Source organism: Nerophis lumbriciformis, linkage group LG36 (assembly GCF_033978685.3).
Source record: "Nerophis lumbriciformis linkage group LG36, RoL_Nlum_v2.1, whole genome shotgun sequence".
Lineage (NCBI taxonomy): Eukaryota > Metazoa > Chordata > Actinopteri > Syngnathiformes > Syngnathidae > Nerophis > Nerophis lumbriciformis.
In genome coordinates, this window is record NC_084583.2 from 24,000,001 (window position 1) to 24,027,300 (window position 27,300).

Here is a 27,300-nt window from a genome sequence, read left to right on the forward strand (position 1 = left end):
GGAGCGCAGGGGAGACGTTCCTCCAGGGCCTATGTACGTCTTCGGCGCTAACAACATTCACTTTACCCGGCAGTGGGTCTTTACAGCTGAGGGCGAATGACGAGACCGGCGGTTTGTTGCAACTTTGTGACTTTATTGGACGCAGCCATCCACCAAGATAGAGCACCTGCACACACTCACTGTCGCCGGTCCCTCACCTCTCTCGCCCACTCACTGACTGACGTCACTCACCTCACATGCTGTCATATCTTAAAGGGCCACACACACACACACATACGCTACTCTCATAACAACTAACAAGACATCATGGAGAAGCCAGAAGTCGAGTTTCTTAACATGGAGATATTCTCAATACTTTTCTTTTGTCGAGCACAAAGAAAATAACATTTTAGTTACCGTATTTTCCGCACCATAAGCCGCCCTGGGTTATAAGCCGCGCCTTCAATGAACGGCATATTTCAAAAGTTTGTCCACCTATAAGCCGCCCCGTGTTATAAGCCGCATCTAACTGCGCTAAAGGAATGTCAAAAAAACAGTCAGATAGGTCAGTCAAACTTTAATAATATATTAAAAACCAGCGTGATGTGGGCGCGCATGGAGTCGTATATCAACATGGACGGAGCTGCGTGAAAAAAGCCACCCGGCCTCTTCGCGTAAACTTACCTTAACCACTCGCTCATCTTTTTTTCATCCATCCATCCTTTCGAGTTAGCTTTTATGATGACGCCGGCTGGAAAGGTCTCTTTTGGCAAGGTCTTCCTTTTGAATATCACCATGGGTGGAAGTTTCTGGCCATTAGCATGGCAAGCTAGAACCACAGTGAAGGATGACTTCTCATTCCCTGTGGTGCGAATATTCACCGTACGAGCTCCCGTTGTATCCACAGTGCGGTTCACAGGAATATCAGTTGCTGTGAAATAGTAATCCGTGTGCGGATGGAGAGATTGCGTCTTTTCATGAACCGGATGCCTGTCGCTTAGTAGGAGCCATTTTGTGGTCTTTACAGATGTAAACACACAAAGGAAATGAAACGTAATATCCGCGCGCTTCTTCTTCTTCTACGGGGGCGGGTGGTTGCTTACAGTAGAAGAAGAAGCGCTTCCTCTTCTATGGGGGCGGGTGCTTACCTTGGCGGTTGCTTGCGTAGAAGAAGAAGCACTTCCGCTTCTACCGGGAAAAAAGATGGCGACTGTTTACCGTAGTTGCGAGACCGAAACTTTATGAAAATGAATCTTAATATTAATCCATATATAAAGCGCACCGGGTTATAAGCCGCACTGTCAGCTTTTGAGTAAATTTGTGGTTTTTAGGTGCGGCTAATAGTGCGGAAAATACGGTAAATGTAAGTTGTGTCTTGGATCAAAGATCCTATCTACTTAAAGTTAAAGTTAAAGTGCCATTATGTTGCAGCTATTTAAAATAGTTTTGTGAATTTGTCCTGGCCTGAAATAAATTGGCCCTTTGAAACATATCTTTGTCTTTGTGTGTTGTATGTAGAGCACATTGCTTTCTGAGTTCAGTGATGCAAATGCATGTCAAGTTGATCAACACATTGTATTATTCTCCAGTGCAATAACAGTACTGAAATGAAAGCTAAAAGGGCATTAATGGGAGCCTTAAAAAAAAAAGGGGGAAAAAAAGAAGTAACTAAATAGTTACTTTTCACAGTAACGCATTACTTTTTGGTGTAAGTAACTGAGTTAGTAACTGAGTTACTTTTGAAATAAAGTAACTACCGTATTTTCCGCACTATTAGCCGCACCTAAAAACCACAAATTTACTCAAAAGCTGACAGTGCGGCTTATAACCCGGTGCGCTTTATATATGGATTAATATTAAGATTCATTTTCATAAAGTTTCGGTCTCGCAACTACGGTAAACAGCCGCCATCTTTTTTCCCCGTAGAAGAGGAAGTGCTTCTTCTTCTACGCAAGCAACCGCCAAGGTAAGCACCCGCCCCCATAGAAGAGGAAGCGCTTCTTCTTCTACTGTAAGCAACCACCCGCCCCCGTAGAAGAAGAAGAAGCGCGCGGATATTACGTTTCATTTCCTTTGTGTGTTTACATCTGTAAAGACCACAAAATGGCTCCTACTAAGCGACAGGTTTCCGGTTCATGAAAAGACGCAATCTCTCCATCCGCACACGGACTACTATTTCACAGCAACTGCCTAAAGACTTTCAAGAAAAGCTGGCTACTTTCCGTGCATATTGTAAAAACAAGATAGCTGAAAAAAAGATCCGGCCAGAGAACATTATCAACATGGACGAGGTTCCACTGACTTTTGATATTCCTGTGAACCGCACTGTGGATACAACGGGAGCACGTACGGTGAATATTCGCACCACAGGGAATGAGAAGTCATCCTTCACTGTAGTTCTAGCTTGCCATGCTAATGGCCAGAAACTTCCACCCATGGTGATATTCAAAAGGAAGACCTTGCCAAAAGAGACCTTTCCAGCCGGCGTCATCATAAAAGCTAACTCGAAGGGATGGATGGATGAAGAAAAGATGAGCGAGTGGTTAAGGTAAGTTTACGCGAAGAGGCCGGGTGGCTTTTTTCACGCAGCTCCGTCCATGTTGATATACGACTCCATGCGCGCCCACATCACGCTGGTTTTTAATATATTATTAAAGTTTGACTGACCTATCTGACTGTTTTTTTGACATTCCTTTAGCGCAGTTAGATGCGGCTTACAACACGGGGCGGCTTATAGGTGGACAAAGTTTTGAAATATGCCGTTCATTGAAGGCGCGGCTTATAACCCAGGGCGCCTTATGGTGCGGAAAATACGGTAGTAACTGTAACTAATTACTGGTTTTCAGTAACTAACCCAACACTGATTATCAACAACAGTATCAATATTAGTTACAATTTCAACATAGCAGTGATTAAAAATCCCTCATTGACATTATCATTAGACATTTATAAAAAAGAAAAGAAACAAACAATAGTGTCACAGTGGCTTACACTTGCATCGCATCTCATAAGCTTGACAACACACTGTGTCCAATATTTTCACAAAGATAAAATAAGTCATATTTTTGGTTCATTTAATAGTTAAAACTAATTTACATTATTGCAATCAGTTGATAAAACATTGTCCTTTACAATTATAAAAGCTTTTTACAAAAATCTACTACTCTGCTTGCATGTCAGCAGACTGGGGTAGATCCTGCTGAAATCCTATGTATTGAATGAATAGACAATCCTTTTGAATCGGGAAAAAAAAAATCGTTTTTTTAATTGAGAATCGCGTTGAATCGAAAAAAATCGATTCTGAATCGAATCGTGGGAGACCCAAAAGATTCGCAGCCCTAGTATGTATGTACTGTATTTATGTATGTGTGTGGGAGTATGTACTGTATGTGGGTAAGTACTAGAGATGCGCGGTTTGCGGGCACAACCGCGGAGTCCGCGGATTATCCGCGGATCGGGCGGATGAAATTTAAAAAAATTAGATTTTATCCACGGGTCGGGTCGGGCGGTTGAAATAAAAAAAAATTAGATTTTAAATAGATTCAGGCGGGTGGCAGTTAAACCAATTGTGAAATATATATACATAGTTAAATGTTGTTACCCACATACGAAAAACGAGCAGGCACCTGCAGCATATGCCACAACAGAAGAAGAAAAAAAAAAAGAGATGGACACTTTTACGGAGCGGAGAAGGGACGCCTCGCCGGGGTCCGGGACCGAGGCCCCTTCCCCCCGAGAGGGCCCCACCGGGAGCCGTAGCTGAGGCGATCCGCGAGAAGGGCCCGACGCACGTCCAGGGTCACCACCGCGCCCACCGCACCGACACCCCGCCTCGTCCGCCTTCGCCGCGGCCAGCGTCACGCGCAGCAGGTAAGCAGCTTACCTGCCCGCCACCCCCGTGGCCGGGGGCTCGTAACAGGGGTCACTCCGCGCGCTCCGCCCGCGCAGCTTACCTGCCCGCCACCCCTGTTGCCGGGGGCGCGTAACAGGGGTCACTGCGCGCGCAGTGCGCTCACGAAAGGGGTGGGGCTCACCCTGGTTGATATAGACAGCAGGACGGTGGCCATGGAAGTCGGAACCCGCTAAGGAGTGTGTAACAACCCACCTGCCGAATCAACTAGCCCTGAAAATGGATGGCGCTGGAGCGTCGGGCCCATACCCGGCCGTCGCCGGCAGCGAGACGCGCTTGGAGGTGCGCTCAGCGCGGCTCCCATATGATTGCGCACTGGTGTGCGTCTGGGTCGTGACAGCGTGGCACACGAATGTCTGTGCTGCATTGGATCAGTCTCCTTTCTTTAACAGGCAAAAGCTTTATAACCTCACTAATGCCTTGCATCGTCTATATTAGATATATAACAACGGGCGGGTGCGGGCGGGTGCGGTTCTGATCAAATGTTACATCGGGTGGATGGCGGATGGTTGACGACTTTCTGATGCGGTTGCGGATGAAATAATTGCCTATCCGCGCATCTCTAGTAAGTACCAATGTTGTGCGCATATGTATGTATGAGTGTTTGTGTGTGTGTGTATGTACTGTATGTGAGTTTGTATGTACAATATATTTGTCTCCCAGTGTGTGCGGGGGCCAATGTACGGCCCCAGCAACCCAGCGATCCCAACCCGAAACAGCAGGTGCGGTGTCCAGGGAACACGGGACCACAGGCCCCACGCAGTTAGGCCGGCCAGCAACACAGCTTCAAAATGAATTAAAGTGAAAAAAAAAAAGCATTAACAGCCTGACATACACCAGACTACCATGACAGCATGCAACAATAGTGTCATTTTAATGTCTCGTAATAAATTGTTAAGTTTTACAGCAGGGGTCCTCGACCTTATTTGCAGCAGGGACCAGTTTAATGTAGGCATTATTTCCACGGACCGGCCTTCCACGGGGTGCAGATATCCATCCATCCATCCATTTTGTAACGCTTGTCCCTCTGGAGCCTATCCCGGCTGCACTCGGGCGGCAGGCAGGGTACCCCCTGAACATGTGGCCACCTATGGTGCAGATCAATACAGCAAAAATAAATACATGAAAAATACAACTCAACACAACGCTGAATTAGTGGGAGCCCTGGCCTTTTTCCCTGTGCAAAATATCTCTCCAAAAACTTTATTTTTTTACTTATTTTCGCTCGCTTGTGAGCTTAATTTTTGGCTTACATATGTACCGTATTTTTCAGACTATAAGTCGCAGTTTTTTTCATAGTTTGGCCGGGGGTGCGACTTATACTCAGGAGCGACTTATGTGTGAAATTATTAACACAATATCGTAAAATATCAAATAATATTATTTATCTCATTCACGTAAGAGACTAGACGTATAAGATTTCATGGGATTTAGCGATTAGGATTGACAGATTGTTTGGTCAACGTATAGCATTACACTGAGGGTGGCCATATAAAAAACTTTAACACTGTTAGAAATATATGCCACACTGTGAATCCACACCAAACAAGAATGACAAACACATTTCGGGAGAACATCCGCACCGTAACACAACATAAACACAACGCAACAAATACCCAGAATCCCATGCAGCCCTAACTCTTCCGGGCTGCACTATACACCCCCACCCCCCCGCCCCCCTCCCCCCGTGCGTCGGTTGAGGTGGGTGGGGTTGGAAGAGTTAGGGCTGCATGGGATTCTGGGTATTTGTTTCGTTGTGTTTATGTTGTGTTACTGTGCGGATGTTCTCCCTTAAATGTGTTTGTCATTCTCTGTATTTGAGTTTGACACCCCTGCCGTAGGAGGATGCAAGAGGTAACTGCTAACAGCAAACTGGCGCTCCTGAATGTAAATGGTAAATGGCTTGTACTTGTATAGCGCTTTTCTAAAGAACTCAAAGCGCTTTGACACTATTTCCACATTCACCCATTCACACACACACATTCATACACTGATGGCGGTAGCTGCCATGCACGGCGCTAACCAGGCCCATCAGGAGCAAGGGTTAGGTGTCTTGCTCAAGGACACAACGAATGTGACTAGGATGGTAAATGGTGGGGATTGAACCAGTAACCCTCAGATTGCTGGCACGACCACTCTCCCAACTTCACCACCAGAAGTGGATCCACACAGACATCGACTGTAACGATACCAAGTGCAAGAGCCGTATATAGTCGATATTACAATCAACGTTCCCTCTAAGGTGCGCGCCTGTGCAATTGCGCACTGCTCAAGCGTCCTCTGCGCATGGCAAATCTATCCCACGCACAAAGTAAAATAAAAAAATAAGCGCATAACAATTTTCGACACACGGACACGACAGAGAAAACAGTTTTCGTCATCATTGTTCAAATATTGTAACGTCAACGTATAGCATGTTCTATATGTCAGTGTTTTTCAACCTTTTCTGAGCCGAGGCACATTTTTTCCCATTGAAAAAATTCTGAGGCACACCACCAGCAGAAAACATTAAAAAATGAAACTCAGCAGCCGATATTGACAGTAAAAAGTCGTTCTCGCAATTGTCGCATGTGAATTCAAACCATAACCAAGCATGCATCGCTATAGCTCTTGTCTCAAAGTAGGTGTACTGTCACCACCTGTCACATCACGCCGTGACTTATTTAGAGTTTTTTTTGGTGTTTTCCTGTGTGTAGTGTTTGAGTTCTTGTCTTACGCTCCTATTTTGTTGTTGATTGTACTTTGTGGACGCCGTCTGCTCCACACGCTGTAAGTCTTTGCTGTCCTCCAGCATTCTGTTTTTGTTTACTTTGCAGCCAGTTCAGTTTTAGTTTTGCATAGCCTTCCCTAAGCTTCAATGCCTTTACTTAGCGGCACTCGCCTTTAAGCATTAGACACCTTTTTTACCTGCAAACCATTGTCGTCGTTCCCGACATCTACAAAGCAATTAGCTACCTGCTGCCACCTACTAGTATGGAAGAGTATTACACGGTTACTCTGCCGAGCTCTAGACAGTATATAGACACTCAACAATGGCACATTTACGAATTATAATTACCGGTTTGCAAAAAATATTTTTAACCCAGTTAGGTGAAATTACATAATCTCCCATGGCACACCAGACAATATCTCACGGCACACTGGAGTGCCGCGGCACAGTGGTTGAAAAACACTGCTATATGTTATAGCTATTTGAATGACTCTTACCATAATATGTTACGTTAACATACCAGTTGGTTATTTATGCCTCATATAACGTACACTTATTCAGCCTGTTGTTCACTATTCTTTATTTATTTTAAATTGCCTTTCGAATGTCTATTCTTGCTGTTGGCTTTTATCAAATACATTTCCCCAAAAAATGCGACTTATACTCCAGTGCAACTTATATATGTTTTTTTTCCTTCTTTATTATGCATTTTCGGCCGGTGCGACTTATACTCCGGTGCGACTTATAGTCAGAAAAATACGGTAATGATTATACGTGATACATCACAGTCGAGGACAAGAGCATAGATACATAAGTTCCAATGGATTTTGATGGCTTTCAATGGATTTCTATTTGTACTCTAAAAGTTATTTATTCATTTTTGTGCAATATTTCATACGTAGATAGACCTATGCATGCTTTTTTGGTGCATTTTTCCATACATAAACACCTGTTATACAGTATGCCAGGCAGTCTTGCACCAAAGGAGGACTATGCTATTGTTTACTTTATTACTCTCGTATACTCTGGACTGAAGCTGTGTGCCTTCATTGTTTTTGTAGCTGTTGTTTTGAGGCATGTTTAGAAAAAATAAAAAAACTTTGTGAAAGTCAAAGTATAGTACTTTCCATAGTTGTAGTGGGTATCAGGATTATCTCAGGGAGAGCATGTCCCAATTTCCAAGCTGATGTTTTGAGGCATGTTAAAAAAAAAAAAGCACATTGTGACTTCAATAATAAATATGGCAGTGCCATGTTGGCACTTTTTTCCATAATTTTAGTTGATTTATTTTGGAAAACCTTGTTACATTGTTTAATGCAGTGGTTCTCAAACTTCTTTTGTCATCCCCCACTTTGGACAAGGGGGAGTTTTCAAGCCCCACCTGCCCCCATCGCCCCAACAGAGCGCTAATGCCAAGTTTTAACATTTTCAAATTTATTGAACATCAAGTTGTATACATTCGAACTCAATAACATAAAATAACATTAAGTTCAATAATAAATAAAATAACTGTGCAGCTGTGGTATAACTTGCATCAAGTTCAATAATAAATAAAATAACTTCCATCAAGTTCAATAATAAAAAAAAAAAGTGTTATAACTTGCATCAAGTTCAATAATAAATCAAAAAAGTGTTATAACTTGCATCACGTTCAATAATACATCAAAAAAAAAAACTGTTATAACTTGCATCAAGTTCAATAATAAATCAAAAAAAGTGTTATAACTTGCATCACGTTCAATAATACATCAAAAAAACTGTTATAACTTGCATCAAGTTCAATAATAAATAAAAAAAAGTGTTATAACTTGCATCACGTTCAATAATAAATAAAAAAAAGTGTTATAACTTGCATCAAGTTCAATAATAAATCAAATAAAAGTGTTATAACTTGCATCAAGTTCAATAATAAATCAAAAAAAGTGTTATAACTTGCATCAAGTTCAATAATAAATCAAAAAAGTGTTATAACTTGCATCAAGTTCAATAATAAATCAAAAAGTGTTATAACTTGCATCACGTTCAATAATAAATCAAAAAAAGTGTTATAACTTGCATCAAGTTCAATAATAAATCAAATAACTTGCATCAAGTTCAATAATAAATCAAAAAAAGTGTTATAACTTGCATCAAGTTCAATAATAAATAAAACAAGTGTTATAACTTGCATCAAGTTCAATAATAAAAAAAGTGTTATAACTTGCATCAAGTTCAATAATAAATCAAATAAAAGTGTTATAACTTGCATCAAGTTCAATAATAAATCAAATAACTTGCATCTATAAATAAAGTTGATTTGATTTGATTTGATCAAGTTCAATAATAAATCAAAAAAGTGTTATAACTTGCATCTAGTTCAATAATAAATAAAACAAAAGTGTTATAACTTGCATCAAGTTCAATAATAAATAAAAAAAAGTGTTATGACTTGCATCAAGTTCAATAATAAATCAAAAAAAGTGTTATAACTTGCATCAAGTTCAATAATAAATAAAACAAAAGTGTTATAACATGCATAAAGTTCAATAATAAATCAAAACAAGTGTTATAACTTGCATCAAGTTCAATAATAAATCAAATAACTTGCATCAAGTTCAATAATAAATCAAATAACTTGCATCAAGTTCAATAATAAATACAATAAAAGTGCCACTTTGCAATCTTTGAAAAAAAAAGAAAAGAGGAGCTATGCATTTGGCAAGACAGGGCAAGTGACAGCACTTTCCCCCAGGAGAGCCACCTTGCTTCACTGTGAAACAGCACGGCTGTATGATCAGCTCATATTTCCTCACACAGTGCAGAGAACAGTCGCACTTTCAGTGGTCGTGTTTTGATCAAATTTACCGCGCTCACAACATCTGTTAAAACCTCATTGAGTTCGAGGCTGAGCTGCCTTGACGCGAGTGCTTCCCGGTGAATGACACAGTGTGCGCCCGTCAGATTTTTGTTTCTCTGCAGGCGCTGGCTCTCGCTCGACGACCTTTGAGGTGCGAGTCACAAATGTAAATATTTGTGTAATTGTGATCCACACATTAGCCTGCTACCCATCCGCGCGAAAGTTTGTTCCGCTTAGCCCCGTCCCCATTAGTTACTGTTGCTATGTCTGTCAAACTTTCGCTCGTACCGAGAAATATAAAGCCTACAGTAAAAATAAGTACCGGTAATTTCCTTTTATTTATATAGCGGATTTCACAGACAGAATCACAAAGTGATTTACAGTGTGTATAGAAAATGAAAGCATAGTAAAAAAAATAATCTAAGAATATAATAATTAAAAAAAAAAAAGTAAAGTGAAATTTCCTCCCGTTCCTCGCGCCCCACCTGTCATGTTTCTATTCCCCACAAGTGGGGCGCGCCCCACACTTTGAGAAACGCTGGTTTAATGCATCACAACAAAATTAGGCAAACCGTATTTTTCGGAGTATAAGTCGCTCCGGAGTATAAGGCGCACTGGCCGAAAATGCATGATAAAGAAGGAAAAAAACATATATAAGTCGCATTTTTTGGGGAAATTTATTTGATAAAACCCAACACCAAGAATAGACATTTGAAAGGCAATTTAGAATAAATAAAGAATAGTGAACAACAGGATGAATAAATGTACGTTATATGAGGCATACATAACCAACTGAGAACGTGCCTGGTATGTATAAGAGATATACCTGTCGCTGACTTCGAGGCCAGTCCTGGCACACCCCGTTCCAATGCAGGCCCGCAGGCCACGCCCCCCTCCACAAACACATTTCGCGATCAGGAGTTTAATTATACATCCATGAACAAGCTTTTTGGTGTGTCTAGTGCAGTGCTTCTCAGTTATTTCCTTATATGTCTCCACCGCGACTATAAAGAGTATAACTTGTCTTTAAAAATGTTATAAGTACACCTCCGCAAAACATTGTATCCTTATCAACGTTAAAGGAAACTACACATCAATCTTTCCTCGTGTCCCACCATAGTCACAGTAAAGCCGAGGGCTACATAAGCTTTTTCATTTCTAATATGGCAAAAAAATATATATATACCTTCCCCGAGGTCACACACGCCTCCCCAGGTCTAGTGGGACGGGCAAAAGTTAAGTCAGAGAAAATGCGGTCGTTTATAAATGTTATGTTTCTCTGCGGCCCAGTAGTAAATGTATACCGGTCCCCGGACTGGTGGTTGGGGACCACTGTTTTATTGCAATATAATAAATAAAAATAAAGCTATCTGGGCTGATCATTGACTGTTGAATATACATGGCATTGGTTTTATAACCAGAGTTTTCGTCTACCAGAGAATGTGCTAACATTGAGTACACCTCTCACATTCCACAAGCAGTTTCTTACAGTCTATCCTAAGGAACAATACTGTAGGAATGAAACATAGGATAGTTCGTGTATGGAAGTAAAGATTAATACTAGGGTTGTACGCTATATAGTACTAATAAAGTACCACGGTAGGGATGATTTTTGATGGTTTAATGAGAGAACACGTGCGATCAGACGTGAGTGCCGCAAAGCTGAACGCAGGTGGAAGAAGGACAAGCTTCAGGTGTCACTCCAGATTTTAAAAGACTGTTGGCATGGATATCAGAGCACAGTAAAAGAGGCAAAAAGAGAACATTTGGCAAACATTATTGCCTCAAATAGTCTTGACCCTCGTGTTTTATTCAAAACCATTGACTCTGTTCTTAATGCCCCTCAGCCTACATGTTTGGAACCCTCCTCTGAATTGTGTAATGCCTTTTTAGAGTATTTTATTGATAAGATTGCCACAACAAGGGCTCTCATTTCTGTTCCGACCTCTGACCCTTCTGTCCCCTTTAACTACTCTACTGTTTTTAATCAGTTTGAGCAAGTGACTCTGCGGCAGTTACAAGAGTTAACTCATCATATGAAGCCCTCAGGTTCCCCCCATGATGCTGTCCCTCCTACCTTTTTTAATGAAGTGTTTTCTTGCATAGGGCAGCCTGTTCTTAATATTTTAAATAGCAGTCTGTTTTCTGGAGTAGTTCCTACCAGTTTTAAACACGCCGTGGATCAACCGCTTTTAAAGAAACCTGGTCTGGACAGTTCAGTTTTAGCCCATTTTAGACCCATTTCTAAGCTGTCTTTCCTCTCAAAGATTTTGGAGAAGATTGTTTTTACCCAGTTAAACACTTTTTTAGAGGACTGTGATATTTTAGAAGTCTTTCAGTCTGGGTTTAAACCCCTCCATAGTACCGAGTCAGCTTTATTAAGGGTTTTTAATGACATCCTTCGAGCAACAGATTTAGGTGATCATGTAATTTTAGTTTTACTGGATCTAACAGCAGCATTTGATACGGTGGACCATAATATTTTAATTAGACGCCTGCAGCATCAAGTGGGCATCTGTGGTACTGCTTTGAGTTGGCTGAAGTCCTATTTGACTAACAGGACCTTCTCTGTGAATGTTGCTGGATCTGAATCCTCCGTTGCTCCCTTGACATGTGGGGTCCCACAAGGCTCAGTTTTGGGACCACTTCTCTTTTCTATTTATTTACTTCCCCTGGGCTCAATCCTAAGAAAGCATGATATTTCTTTTCATTGTTATGCCGATGACACACAAATGTATTTTCCATTAAAGAGAAATCATGCCTCTTCAATACAGCCATTACTTGCCTGTCTTGAGGATATCAAGGCCTGGATGGCCCTAAACTTCTTAAATTTTAATGAAAAGAAGACAGAAGTAATAGTGTTTGGACCTAGTGGTACCTGTGAGCTCCCCCCTGTTGACTTTGGCCCTTTGGCTTTGCACGTTAAGCCCATGGTCACCAACCTGGGCTTTCGTATTGACTGTGATTTTAAATTGGAGCGTCAGATTGGCACAGTGGTGAAAGCCAGCTTTTTTTATTTACGTCAGCTGGCCAAGGTTAAAAACCTTCTTTCTAGGCAACAGTTAGAGACAGTAATCCATGCCTTTACTACATCTCGGCTGGATTACTGTAACTCTTTATATTTTGGAATTAGTCAGTCCTCCCTCTCACGTCTACAGCTGGTCCAAAATGCAGCTGCCCGACTTTTAACTAACACAAGAAAAAGAGAGCACATTACTCCTGTTTTAGCCTCCCTCCACTGGCTGCCTGTGTCTTTTAGAGTCCATTTTAAGATTATCTTACTCGTTTTTAAATCCTTACGTGGTCTTGCCCCACCTTACCTCTCTGAGCTGCTCCATCTTTATGCCCCCACCCGGTCCCTCAGGTCAGCTGATCAGCTGATCCTGGAGGTACTTAAAACAAAGCGCAAGCTCAGAGGGGACAGAGCTTTCTCTGTTGCGGGTCCCAAACTCTGGAACGATCTCCCTCTCCATGTGAGACAGGCCCCTTCTTTGGCTATTTTCAAGACCCTTCTTAAAACCCATTTTTATTCACTGGCTTTTAACCCAGCATGAGACTTTGAACTGTTTTTAGCTTTTAACTTTTTGAACTGTTTTTAACTTTTAAACTGTTTTTATCTAACAAACTGTTCTTAGGGTAATTTATATTTGCTTTTTAATTGTGTATTTTTATTTCTGTTTTAAATGTTATTTTTTAGTCTGTCCTTTGCCTCTATTTCTTTGTGGTGTACAGCCCTTTGTTTTTCAACTGTGCTTGTTTTTAAAGGGCTTTATAAATAAAGTTGGTATGGTATGGTATGGTATGATGTTCGAAACCGGTTCTCCCGGTTGTTCGATAAGGAAAGAACCGTTCGATAAGAAAATAACCGATTCCATGGACTAGAATCCCTTTTTGAGAACCGGTTCCCATTATCGAGGCCACTATAGTAAAGAAAAAGAGTTGGTTCTTTATTCTAATCCCTGGGAACGAATTCCGCCCCACAAGAAATGCCCTGTGGGACATCACAGGAAATCATTTCCTGTGATGTCACACAAGCAGCAAAAATAATGGACCCTAAAAAACGCCTCAAGGCATGGCTATCCACCTATAGTGATCACAGAGACAGGTTGTTTTTGTGTTACTGTATATATTTGTTTTTCTGAAAAATCCCTCTAAATATACTTTGGGTAACAACAGTCAATATTTATTTATTTTATTTTTTTAGGGGGGTAACAGTCAATATTTATTTATTTATTTTATTTTATTTTTTTCTTATAAAATAAAAGTGAGCTTTTGTTAAACCAAATATTGTGTTTTTTTTCCATATACAACAACCTAGCTAGAATCGGTTCGATAAGAGGATTCGATAATGGGCTCGAACTCGATAATTTCTTATCAAACATCTTCCATAATTATTAAAATAGGTACTATACTGCCTCTAAAAAAATACCTGTATTTTTTTTTTGTTTTTAAGGACATGACGGCGTGCTGTCGTTTCTTCGTTACAATGCTTGTAATACGAGCAAAGGCGCATGTTAGCTAAAGCACACACACAGAGCACCTACAAGCAGACACAGTGTGGGAGACAGTAGTAGAATGAACATAATTTAACAAGCTAACGACAGTGTTGAAGCGATAGCAACTGAAGTGTTGTTTTGCAAGCTGCGCTTTAAAACATAAACACTAGTAGCTAACGTCCATCTGCAGTCAGCAAGGGTGTGGTCGTCAGGTGTAAGTCACTTAGCTATTTACAGCTCGGGTGCCCAAACCTTTTGCCTCCGAGGGGGCAAAGTGAAAATGTGAAATATGAAAATGTCTACGAACAAGGAGCTTAGCCCCATACCGCCGTATATAAGACAGTGGAGATCGTCATGTTCGTAGCTTTGTGGGCATGCCATCAATAATTGTGTGAGCTTGAAATTGTCATGTCTGTGTAATCAGGTTTTTGTTTTAAGTCATGTTTTGTTTAGTTTCTGTCTTTTCACTCCCTTGTCTTGTCACCATAGTTACCCATTAGTTTCACCTGTCATGTCACGCACCTGTTTTGAGTCACGCACCTGTTGTTAATCATGTCCATAGTATTTAAGTTCATTCATTTTCTGTTGTTCGTCCTGACGACCTACTGTTAAGTTAAAGTTAAAGTACCAATGATTGTCACACACACACTCTAGGTGTGGCGAGATTATTCTCTGCATTTGACCCATCACCCTTGATCACCCCCTGGGAGGTGAGGGGAGCAGTGGGCAGCAGCGGTTGCCGCGCCCGGGAATCATTTTTGGTGATTTAACCCCCAATTCCAACCCTTGATGCTGAGTGCCAAGCAGGGAGGTAATGGGTCCCATTTTTATAGTCTTTGGTATGACTCGGCCGGGGTTTGAACTCACAACCTACCGATCTCAGGGCGGACACTCTAACCACTAGGCCACTGAGTAGGTTAAGACTGGGTCCGGGGTGTGTGCTTTTCCAGGATGCAACGGAAAGTTGGCTCGTGCGAGACGGGAATGGAGGTACATGATTTATTTATATTTATCAAGAAGCAGGATCTTAGAGGAATGGACAGAGCATAAATGTGGTCTGTCCATTCCTCTAAGATCCTGCTTCATGTCCCTTGTCAAAGTAAGTTTTGGTTCCATGTTTATAGTCTTTTTGTTTTTCACAGCAGGGTGTACCCCGCCTTCCGCCCGATTGTAGCTGAGATAGGCTCCAGCGCCCCCCGCGACCCCAAAGGGAATAAGCGGTAGAAAATGGTTGGGTTGGTGGTTTGTTCTCCGCCACTGTGCGTGATTTTCATTTGTATTTTTTGCTATAGTCTTTTGGTTTCATAGTTTATTCTCCGCCACTGTGCGCGCTTTCGTTTATTCCTTTTTTTTTGATAAATATAAATAAATCATGTACCTCCATTCCCGTCTCGCACGAGCCAACTTTCCGTTGCATCCTGGAAAAGCACACACCCCGGACCCAGTCTTGACAGTAGGTCGTCAGGACGAACGACAGAAAACGAATTAACTTAAATACTATGGACATGATTAACAACAGGTGCGTGACTCAAAACAGGTGCGTGACATGACAGGTGAAACTAATGGGTAACTATGGTGACAAGACGAGGGAGTGAAAAGACAGAAACTATACAAAACATGACTTAAAACAAAACCTGATTACACAGACATGACAATTTCAAGCTCACACAATTATTGATGGCATGCCCACAAAGCTACGAACATGACGATCTCCACTGTCTTATATACGGCGGTATGGGGCTAAGCTCCTTGTTCGTAGACATTTTCATATTTCACATTTTCACTTTGCCCCCACGGAGGCAAAAGGTTTGGGCACCCGAGCTGTAAATAGCTAAGTGACTTACACCTGACGACGGACTTGTTAGACGGGAATGGAGGTACATGATTTATTTATATTTATCAAAAAAAAGGAATAAACGAAAGCGCGCACAGTGGCGGAGAATAAACTATGAAACCAAAAGACTATAGCAAAAAATACAAATGAAAATCACGCACAGTGGCGGAGAACAAACTATGAAAAACAAAAAGACTATAAACATGGAACCAAAACTTACTTTGACAAGGGACATGAAGCAGGATCTTAGAGGAATGGACAGACCACATTTATGCTCTGTCCATTCCTCTAAGATCCTGCTTTTTGATAAATATAAATAAATCATGTACCTCCATTCCCGTCTCGCACGAGCCAACTTTCCGTTGCATCCTGGAAAAGCACACACCCCGGACCCAGTCTTGACAGTAGGTCGTCAGGACGAACAACAGAAAATGAATGAACTTAAATACTACGGACATGGTTAACAACAGGTGCGTGACTCAAAACAGGTGCGTGACATGACAGGTGAAACTAATGGGTAACTATGGTGACAAGACAAGGGAGTGAAAAGACAGAAACTAAACAAAACATGACTTAAAACAAAACCTGATTACACAGACATGACAGAAATAGGTCAGGTATGAATTTGCGTCAGAAGTACGCCTACTTCTATATCTGACTTAGAGGATTATGTGTGTTAATTTGTTCTTACATTTTAAAATGCTATATTATATATATATTTTGGAAAATCATCAAATCTTGGTCCGGCTGCTGTAATTCAGTCAATCTCCCACCTAGTATACTTGTTGATGGTGTCAGAGTAAGTGACAGAAGAGAAATGGGTAGTCATTTTTAATAATCATTTTATTTCCTCTGGTTTTCTCTACAATTCTGACAACTCTATTGAAGCTCCGCTAACTCCGGAAAGAACCGTTGAAAATACCCAGGTTTTTAACTTTACGCCCTTTACCACAACAGAGGTCACGAGGGCTCTAAAACAACTTAAACCTAGAAAGCCAGCTGGCTCAGATAAGTTGGAGCCGCTCTTTTTAAAGTTAGCAGCTGAAATTATAGCTGAACCACTGACTCACATTTTTAACCTTACTCTAATTTCAAATGAAATCCCTTTGGATTGGAAATCTGCCCTTGTAATCCCCCTATTAAAAGGAGGCGACCCTAGTAATCTAAATAATTACAGACCGATCTCTAAACTCTCTGTTCTGGCAAAAGTGCTTGAATCCCTTATCAGTGAACAGATAAAAAACTTTTTGGACATCAATTTTATTCTGTCACCATTTCAGTCAGGTTTTCGTAGAAATCACAGTACTGTTACTGCTGCTATGAAGTTTATAAATGATGTAACTGAAGCTCTTGACAAGAAGCAGTGCTGTCTGTCCCTCTTTATTGACTTTTCAAAGGCATTTGATACTGTTGATCATGTCATTTTAATCAAACGTCTTTCAGCTATTGGTTTTTCTCAGCAAGCAGTTGGATGGTTTGCAAATTACCTCACAAGTAGAACTCAGGCTGTTCAGATAGAAGGTTCCTCCTCGGACGTACTGCAAGTGAAAAAGGGTGTCCCTCAAGGCTCTGTGTTGGGCCCCTTATTATTCACTATTTACATAAATAATCTTGGACAGAATATTCCGAACTCAACTTTCCATTTCTATGCTGATGATACTGTCATATACTGCACAGCACCCACTCTTGCTGAGGCTTTTAAACATCTACAACATGCATTTGACAGAGTACAAGAACAACTTTGCTATCTTCAACTGGTTTTAAATGCAGAGAAAACAAAGTGTATGCTCTTTACCACATCAAAAACTGTAAGATCATCACTGTGTGAGAACATTTTAACAAGAAATGGGCAACACATTATGTTAGTATCTGCTTTTAAATATTTAGGATTTTTAATTGATGACCACTTGAGTTTTAAGGAGAACATTCAGTATGTTGTAAAAAAACTGAAACTTTTACTGGGATTTTATTATAGAAACAAGTTTTGCTTTTCTTTTACTGTGAAACAGAAATTGGTGGAAACAACCTTTTTACCTGTTATTGACTATGGAGATGTGTTGTACATGAATGCTAATGCTGCTTGTCTCCACAAGCTGGATAGTGTGTACCACGGGGCACTGAGATTCATTACCAACTGCGCTCCCCTTACTCACCATTGTGTGTTATACTCAATGGTTAACTGGACATCTTTATGTGCTCGACGCCTCAATCATTGGTATGTTTTCATCTACAAAACCATTCTGGGTATCACTCCATCTTATCTGTCTTGTCTTTTAACAAAGAAACAAGGAAGTCACAATCTTCGTTCAATGGATGTTCTGCAATTTGTCGTCCCCAAAGTAAGAACTGAACTGGGCAAGAAAGCATTTAGGTTTTCAGCACCGAAGGCTTGGAATAACCTACAATCGAACATTAAACTTCAAACCCTAGTTACGTTGAATGAGTTTAAAGCTTCTGTGAAAGGATTGCAGTCTACCTTGTCTGTATGCACATGTGTCATGTGAGCAAGTTTTAATGTTGTAAATGTGATGTTTTATGTATTTGTTTACTGTTTTTAATGTAACCTTGCTGCTGCCCTCTTGGCCAGGTCTCCCTTGGAAAAGAGATCTTTGATCTCAATGGGATTTTACCTGGTTAAATAAAGGCTAATAAATAATAATTATCTGTACACTGACTACTCTCTAAGTACCATGAGTATAGTCTCTACTTTGATAATAAACATGAGGGGTGGCCTGACTTTTGTCAGCTACTGTACGGACTTATGTCATAATCAACCATCCGCAAAATAGCACGTTTGATTTAGTCCACGCTAAACGCTTGGCTACCTCCAATTTGGAATAAGACTTCTCCCACGTCGTATGCATTCGACAATAGCTGATTCAGTCGCTGTTAACACATGACTTAACCGTCCTCATAAAATAATCTGCTTCAGTGAATTGGCTTTTTCAGTCCGTCCATCAAGACTGGTTGGAGTCCACGTGTTTCCCCTTTTCGCTTCATGTTAACTCCCACGTCTCTTCCCTTCCGCTCTGCTGCATCTCCAAGGTGACGGCTGGCTCGGCCTACCGTGGTTCATGCCTAAAGGCTACTGGGCGCACGGGTCTGCTGTCCTCAGAGGTTTGTGGCCAGAGGTTGTCCTTACATATTGATTCTGACCAAACCTCGACAGCTTGTTTTTTTCATGAGTTCTCTCTGGATAGGTCGGCCTGTGGTGAGTTATTCTCCTTTTTTCGATCAAAGCTCCCCAAAGGTTGGAGTGGAGGACAGTGCTGCAAAAAAACTGGTGACTGGAGGATGCAATCAAATCCCTTGTACCTGTCTTACATATTTACTAGTGATGGGTCCGGCAACACCGATGCATCGGCGCATGCGTCGAGCTCATAGAGCGAAACCCCGTGTCGGTGCGCGTACCGCTTTTAGAAAGTCACGTGACCGATCATGAGCTGTTTTGGTCACGTGACCGATACGCCAACTGTGTCGCCTCCTCTGTGCCCTGTGAGCGTGTCTTTTCTACAGCCGGTGAAATAATAACTAAGAAGAGAAATCGTCTAAAATGTAATATGTTGGATGTTGGAATAATTGTTTGTGAGTTATCACAAAAGAAACGTTGTATTATCGGCAAGAAATCTGCGTTCAAAGAACTCCGGCTTATTAGTGATTCCCAGAGCCCAAAAAAAGTCTGCGGGCTATAGAGCGTTTTCTATTGGGGCTCCAGTACTATGGAATGCCCTCCCGGTAACAATTAGAGATGCTACCTCAGTAGAAGCATTTAAGTCCCATCTTAAAACTCATTTGTATACTCTAGCCTTTAAATAGCCCCCCTGTTAGACCAGTTGATCTGCCGTTTCTTTTCTTTTCTCCTCTGCTCCCCTTTTCCTTGAGGGGGGGGGGCACAGGTCCGGTGGCCATGGATGAAGTGCTGGCTGTCCAGAGTCGGGACCCGGGGTGGACCGCTCGCCTGTGCATCGGCTGGGAACATCTCTGCGCTGCTGACCCGTCTCCGCTCGGGATGGTGTCCTGCTGGCCCCACTATGGACTGGACTCTTACTATTATGTTGGATCCACTATGGACTGGACTCTCACAATATTATGTCAGACCCACTCGACATCCATTGCTTTCGGTCTCCCCTAGAGGGGGGGGGGGTTACCCACATATGCGGTCCTCTCCAAGGTTTCTCATAGTCATTCACATCGACGTCCCACTGGGGTGAGTTTTTCCTTGCCCGTATGTGGGCTTTGTACCGAGGATGTCGTTGTGGCTTGTGCAGCCCTTTGAGACACTTGTGATTTAGGGCTATATAAATAAAGATTGATTGATTGATTGATTGATTATGAATGCTGTCTTTCGAGGCCTAACAAGAGGAAGAAGGCTCGTAAAACTCCACTGTGATTTCAACAGATGGCAGGATCTGCTCAACTTCCGGAGGAACTCTCTTTGAAGTGTTAAACGAACTCTCTTTGAAGTAATTCACAAACTCTCTTCCAACTGGGGGAACGAATCCCGTCCCACAAGAAATGCCCTGTGGGACATCACAGGAAATGACGTAGCTCAGTCAGTCATTTCCTGTGATGTCACACAAGCAGCAAAAATAATGGACCCTAAAAAACGCCTCAAGGCATGGCTATTCACCTATAGTGATCACAGAGACAGGTTTTTTTTGTGTTACTGTATATATTTGTTTTTCTGAAAAATCCCTCTAAATATACTTTGGGTAACAACAGTCAATATTTATTTTTTTAATTTTTTTAGGGGGGTAACAGTCAATATTTATTTATTTATTTATTTATTTTATTTTTATTTTTTCTTATAAAATAAAAGTGAGCTTTTGTTAAACCAAATATTGTGTTTTTTTCCCATATACAACAACCTAGCTGGATTCGATAAGAGAATCGATAAGGAATCGGTTTGATAAGAGGATTCGATAATGGGCTCGATCTCGATAATTTCTTATCAAGTGACCGATCATGAGCTGTTTTGGTCACGTGACCGATACGCCAACTGTGTCGCCTCCTCTGTGCCCTGTGAGCGGGTCTTTTCTACAGCCGGTGAAATAATAACTAAGAAGAGAAATCGTCTAAAACGTAATACGTCGGATGTTGGAATAATTGTTTGTAAGTTATCACAAAAGAAACGTTGTATTATGAATGCTGTCTTTCGAGGCCTAACAAGAGGAAGAAGGCTCATAAAACTCCACTGTGATTTCAACACGGACAGATGGCAGGATCTGCTCAACTTCCGAAGTGTTAAACGAACTCTCTTTGAAGTAATTCACAAACTCTCTTCCAACTATTTGGTGACCGAGGTCAACGCTATTTACGACCCGCTGCCCTCTTGAAGTCACTGTGGTCAGGAGACGGGAGGGGTTATCCATTGTCCTCCCAACACCTGCCCCAGCTGGATCCAGGAAGAGCCCAAGCCCGAGAAATCCTCTTCTTGGACTTCAAAGCGACCGAAAACAATGACTCTTTTACACACTTACCATTCCTGCTGTGACATGTGTTGGTGCGTGAACATTGAACATCTGAATAAAGGAGGTGACGAAAACCTTCTTCGTCAGAGCGTGGTGCAGGACTGTACAGGGAGTGCAGTGACCATGTCTCTCCTCAATATTGAGTCCAAATTGAATTCTGTCTCTGTTTGATTCCTTGCCTTTTGTCTTGTTTAATAGATATCACAGTGTTTGAACGTGACATCGGAAAAACTTTTTTTTTAAATTTTTTTTTTTTATAAAAATGTGTAAAAAATAAAATTAAAAAAATTCCCAGTCCACAATCATCCACAACACGTTCTCTTAGATTTCCATGTTATGATACATGTTCACATTATTTATTGACTGTATCTAAAAAAGATAAAAATGTATTTTTATTTAAATGAAGATATGAAATAATCCTAAATGAAATACAATGACTTGGTTTATATTATTGTATATACTAGGGCAGGGGTCACCAACGCGGTGCCCGCGGTCACCAGGTAGCCCGTAAGGACCAGATCAGTCGTCCGCTGGCCTGTTCTAAAAATAGCTCAAAGAGCAGCACTTACCAGTGAGCTGCCTCTATTTTTTAAATTTTATTTATTTACTAGCAAGCTGGTCTCACTTTGCTCGACATTTTTAATTCTAAAAGAGACAAAACTCAAATAGAATTTGAAAATCCAAGAAAATATTTTAAAGACTTGGTCTTCACTTGGAATAAGCGGTAGAAAATGGATGGATGGATGGGTCTTCACTTGTTTAAATAAATTCATTTATTTTTTTACTTTGCTTCTTATTACTTTTAGAAATACAATTTTAGAGAAAAAATAAAACCTTAAAAATGATTTTAGGATTTTTAAACAAATATACCTTTTTACCTTTTAAATTTCTTCCTCTTCTTTCCTGAAAATTTAAATCAATGTTCAAGTAAATTTATTTATTTTTTATTGTAAAGAATAATAAATATTTTAGCTTCTGTTTTTTCGACAAAGAATATTTGTGAAATATTTCTTCAAACTTACTATGATTAAAATTCAAAAAAAAATATTCTGGCAAATCTAGAAAATCTGTAAAATCAAATTTAAATCTTATTTCAAAGTATTTTGAATTTCTTTTAAAATTTTTGTTCTGGAAAATCTAGAAGAAATACTGATTTGTCTTGAAATATAGCTTGGTCCAATTTGTTAAATATTCTAACAAAGTGCAGATTGGATTTTAACCAATTTAAAACATGTCATCAAAATTCTAAAATGTATCTTAATCAGGAAAAATTACTAATGATGTTCCATAAATAATTTTTTTAATTTTTTTTCAAAAAGATTCAAATAAGCTAGTTTTTCCTCTTCTTTTTGTCGGTTGAATTTTGAATTATAAAGAGTCGAAATTGAAGATAAACTATGTTTCAAAATTTTATTTTAAATTTTTTCTTGTTTTCTCCTCTTTTAAACCGTTCAATTAAGTGTTTTTTTTCATCATTTATTCTCTACAAAAAACCTTCCGTAAAAGGAAAAAAAAAATGTACGACGGAATGACGGACAGAAATACCCATTTTTTTAATATATACATTTATTTATTTAGCTATTCTTGCTTAAATCACACTTACGTGTAACTTACAAATGACAATATATTTATTTATTTAAGTGTGTATCAAACTGGTAGCCCTTCGCATTAATCAGTACCCAAGAAGTAGTTTTTGGTTTCAAAAAGGTTGGTGACCCCTGTACTAGGGCATCAAATCAGTGTCAGTTGAGTCGGTCCATAGGTTGCCTGTAGGGATTTTTAATGTCCAGCAGATGTCAGTATTTAGTGACACAGTATCGACACAGTATCAATACAGTTTTGCAATGTGTCGAAACGCTTCATGACACCTCAACAACCCGTCACTAATATTTACCATATGTGACCAGACGCCCTACCGTAGGGCCATTCCACTGCGCCCAATCGGGCCTGGGAATAACATCATTCCGCCCACCGAGTTCAGTTCAAAACTTGGGAGAATTTTTTTTTTTCCAGCAAATTCCTAAAAACGCTTCTGTTGTAAAGAGGAATTTGGACCACTGTATACATATTGGCAGATCCTTGCATCGACATTTTAACATTGCCACCAAACATAGAACACTATCTGTCATGTCTGTGTAATCATGTTTTGTTTTAAGTCATGTTTTGTTTAGTTATAGGACTCTTTAGTTTCTGTCTTTTCACTCCCTTGTCTTGTTTCCATGATTACCCCATTAGTTTCACCTGTTCCACTTTTGGACTCATTGTGCACTCTTGATTGTCACCATAGCAACCCATTAGTTTTCACCTGTCACGTCACGCACCTGTTTCACGTCTTGAGTCACGCACCTGTTTTTGTTAATCATGTCTGTAGTATTTAAGTTCAGTGTTTTTCACTTTGTCTTTCTGACGACCTCACCACATTTATGCTCTGTCCATGCCTGATACTTCTTTCCATGTCAATTCCTCAAGCAACTATTTCTGTCCAAGCCAAGTAAGTTTTTGTTCCATGTTTATAGTCTTTTTGGTTTCATAGTTTGTTCTCCGCCATTGTGCGTGTTTTTTGTTTGTACTTTTTTGCTACAGTCTTTTGGTTTCATAGTTTATTCTCCGCCTCTGTGCGCGCTTTTTGTTTGTTCCTTTTTTTTGATAAATATAAATAAATCATGTGCCTTCATTCCAGTCTCGCCCGTGCCAACTTTCCGTTGCATCCCGGAAAAGCAAACACCCAAGATCAAGTCATGACACTATCCAAACTTGTGATTTGCATAACTGAGGCGTTCCTCAAGGCACCCCAATAAGTCCTTTCTTCATTGGCAGTTGCATTTTTGTTCAGGGTTATTTTCTAAGATGGCGGACGCATCATAATTAAATTATCCCCTCAACTCCCCCCAAAATGGACTAACTCGCTGGAATAAAAAAGACAATATAACATATATCCATAAACGTGGACGCATGTGAGTTGGGAAATTGTGTTAGATGTAAATATAAACGGAATACAATGATTTGCAAATCCTTTTCAACCCATATTCAGTTGAATGCACTACAAAGACAACATATTTGATGTTCAAACTCATAAACTTTATATATTTTTTGCAAATAATCATTAACTTAGAATTTCATGTCTGCAACACGTGACAAAGTAGTTGGGAAAGGGCATGTTCACCACTGTGTTACATGGCCTTTCCTTTTAACAACACTCAGTAAACGTTTGGGAACTGAGGAGACACATTTTTGAAGCTTCTCAGGTGGAATTCTTTCCCATTCTTGCTTGATGTACAGCTTAAGTTGTTCAACAGTCCGGGGGTCTCCGTTGTGCTATTTTAGGCTTCATAATGCGCCACACATTTTCAATGGGAGACAGGGTTAGGGTTACAGTTTAGTACCCGCACTCTTTTACTATGAAGCCACGTTGATGTAACATGTGGCTTGGCATTGTCTTGCTGAAATAAGCAGGGGCGTCCATGGTAACGTTGCTTGGATGGCAACATATGTTGCTCCAAAACCTGTATGTAACTTTCAGCATTAATGGCGCCTTCACAGATGTGTAAGTTACCCATGTCTTGGGCACTAATACACCCCCATACCATCACACATGCTGGCTTTTACACTTTGCGCCTATAACAATCCGGATGGTTCTTTTCTTCTTTGGTCCGGAGGACACGAGGTCCACAGTTTCCAAAAACAATTTGAAATGTGGACTCGTCAGACCACAGAACACTTTTCCACTTTGTATCAGTCCATCTTAGATGAGCTCAGGCCCAGCGAAGCCGACGGCGTTTCTGGGTGTTGTTGATAAACGGTTTTCGCCTTGCATAGGAGAGTTTTAACTTGCACTTACAGATGTAGCGACCAACTGTAGTTACTGACAGTGGGTTTCTGAAGTGTTCCTGAGCCCATGTGGTGATATCCTTTACACACTGATGTCACTTGTTGATGCAGTACAGCCTGAGGGATGGAAGGTCACGGGCTTAGCTGCTTACGTGCAGTGATTTCTCCAGATTCTCTGAACCCTTTGATGATATTACGGAGCGTAGATGGTGAAATCCCTAAATTCCTTGCAATAGCTGCTTGAGAAAGGTTTTTCTTAAACTGTTCAACAATTTGCTCACGCATTTGTTGACAAAGTGGTGACCCTCGCCCCATCCTTGTTTGAGCATTTCATGGAATCTACTTTTATACCCAATCATGGCACCCACCTGTTCCCAATTAGCCTGCACACCTGTGGGATGTTCCAAATAAGTGTTTGATGAGCATTCCTCAACTTTATCAGTATTTATTGCCACCTTTCCCAACTTCTTTGTCACGTGTTGCTGCCATCAAATTCTAAAGTTAATGATTATTTGCATGGGTGCATGGGAGTTTGCCCAACCAGTCTACATGTGTTTTGTGGACTTGGAGAAGGCATTCGACCATGTCCCTCGGGAAGTCCTGTGGGGAGTGCTCAGAGAGTATGGGGTATCGGACTGTCTGATTGTGGCAGTCCGCTCCCTGTATGATCAGTGTCAGAGCTTGGTCCGCATTGCCGGCAGTAAGTCGGACACGTTTCCAGTGAGGGTTGGACTCCGCCAAGGCTGCCCTTTGTCACCCATTCTCTTCAGAACTTTTATGGACAGAATTTCTAGGCGCAGTCAAGGCGTTGAGGGGATCTGGTTTGGTGGCTGCAGGATTAGGTCTCTGCTTTTTGCAGATGATGTGGTCCTGATGGCTTCATCTGGCCAGGATCTTCAGCTCTCACTGGATCGGTTCGCAGCCGAGTGTGAAGCGACTGGGATGAGAATCAGCACCTCCAAGTCCGAGTCCATGGTTCTCGCCCGGAAAAGGGTGGAGTGCCATCTCCGGGTTGGGGAGGAGATCTTGCCCCAAGTGGAGGAGTTCAAGTACCTCGGAGTCTTGTTCACGAGTGAGGGAAGAGTGGATGGTGAGATCGACAGGCGGATCGGTGCGGCGTCTTCAGTAATGCGGACGCTGTATCGGTCCGTTGTGGTGAAGAAGGAGCTGAGCCGGAAGGCAAAGCTCTCAATTTACCGGTCGATCTACGTTCCCATCCTCAACCTATGGTCATGAGCTTTGGGTTATGACCGAAAGGACAAGATCACGGGTACAAGCGGCCAAAATGAGTTTCCTCCGCCGGGTGGCGGGGCTCTCCCTTAGAGATAGGGTGAGAAGCTCTGTCATCCGGGGGGAGCTCAAAGTAAAGCCGCTGCTCCTCCACATGGAGAGGAGCCAGATGAGGTGGTTCGGGCATCTGGTCAGGATGCCACCCGAGCGCCTCCCTTAGGAGGTGTTTAGGGCATGTCCGACCGGTAGGAGGCCGCAAGGAAGACCCAGGACACGTTGGGAAGACTATGTCTCCCGGCTGGCCTGGGAACGCCTCGGGGTCCCACAGGAAGAGCTGGACGAAGTGGCTGGGGAGAGGGAAGTCTGGGCTTCCCTGCTTAGGCTGCTGCCCCCGCGACCCGACCTCGGATAAGCGGAAGATGATGGATGGATGGATGCAGGGCCGGCCCATGGCATAGGCCGTATAGGCAAATGCTAAGGGCGCCGTCCATCAGGGGGCGCCACGCAAGTGCCACAAATGTTGGAGAGAAAAAAAAAAAAAAGAAAAAAAAAGTTGTTACTATTATTTCTAAATACAAAAAATAATCCCACGTTAATTAAAATGCAAAGTAAAGCCTATTTAATAGAAATATTATTTGTTACAATATTACACCCCCCCCCCCCCCCCCCCCCCCCCCGCACGGTGCGCCCCCTCCCTTCCCGTATCATGACTCTTTTTGGACGTCACCACATCAAAAAATCAACACAAGATGTCAAAACGGCCAAAACTGTCAGGTGCCCAGGGAAGAAAAAAGAGAAAAGAAGAGGAGGAGAAACGAGAAAAGACAGAGGTAGCAGGTAGGTAACGTTAGCCTACATGAAATTATTTGTCTGTTACAGAATGTGATAGTAACCTGGCTTTTTAGCATTAAGCTAATGTTACATGAGTCGGCAATTGCTAATCAATAAATAGCTAGTTCTGTTTTAACGTCGGGTTAATATTGTGGAGGGGGCTAAATTGTTATGG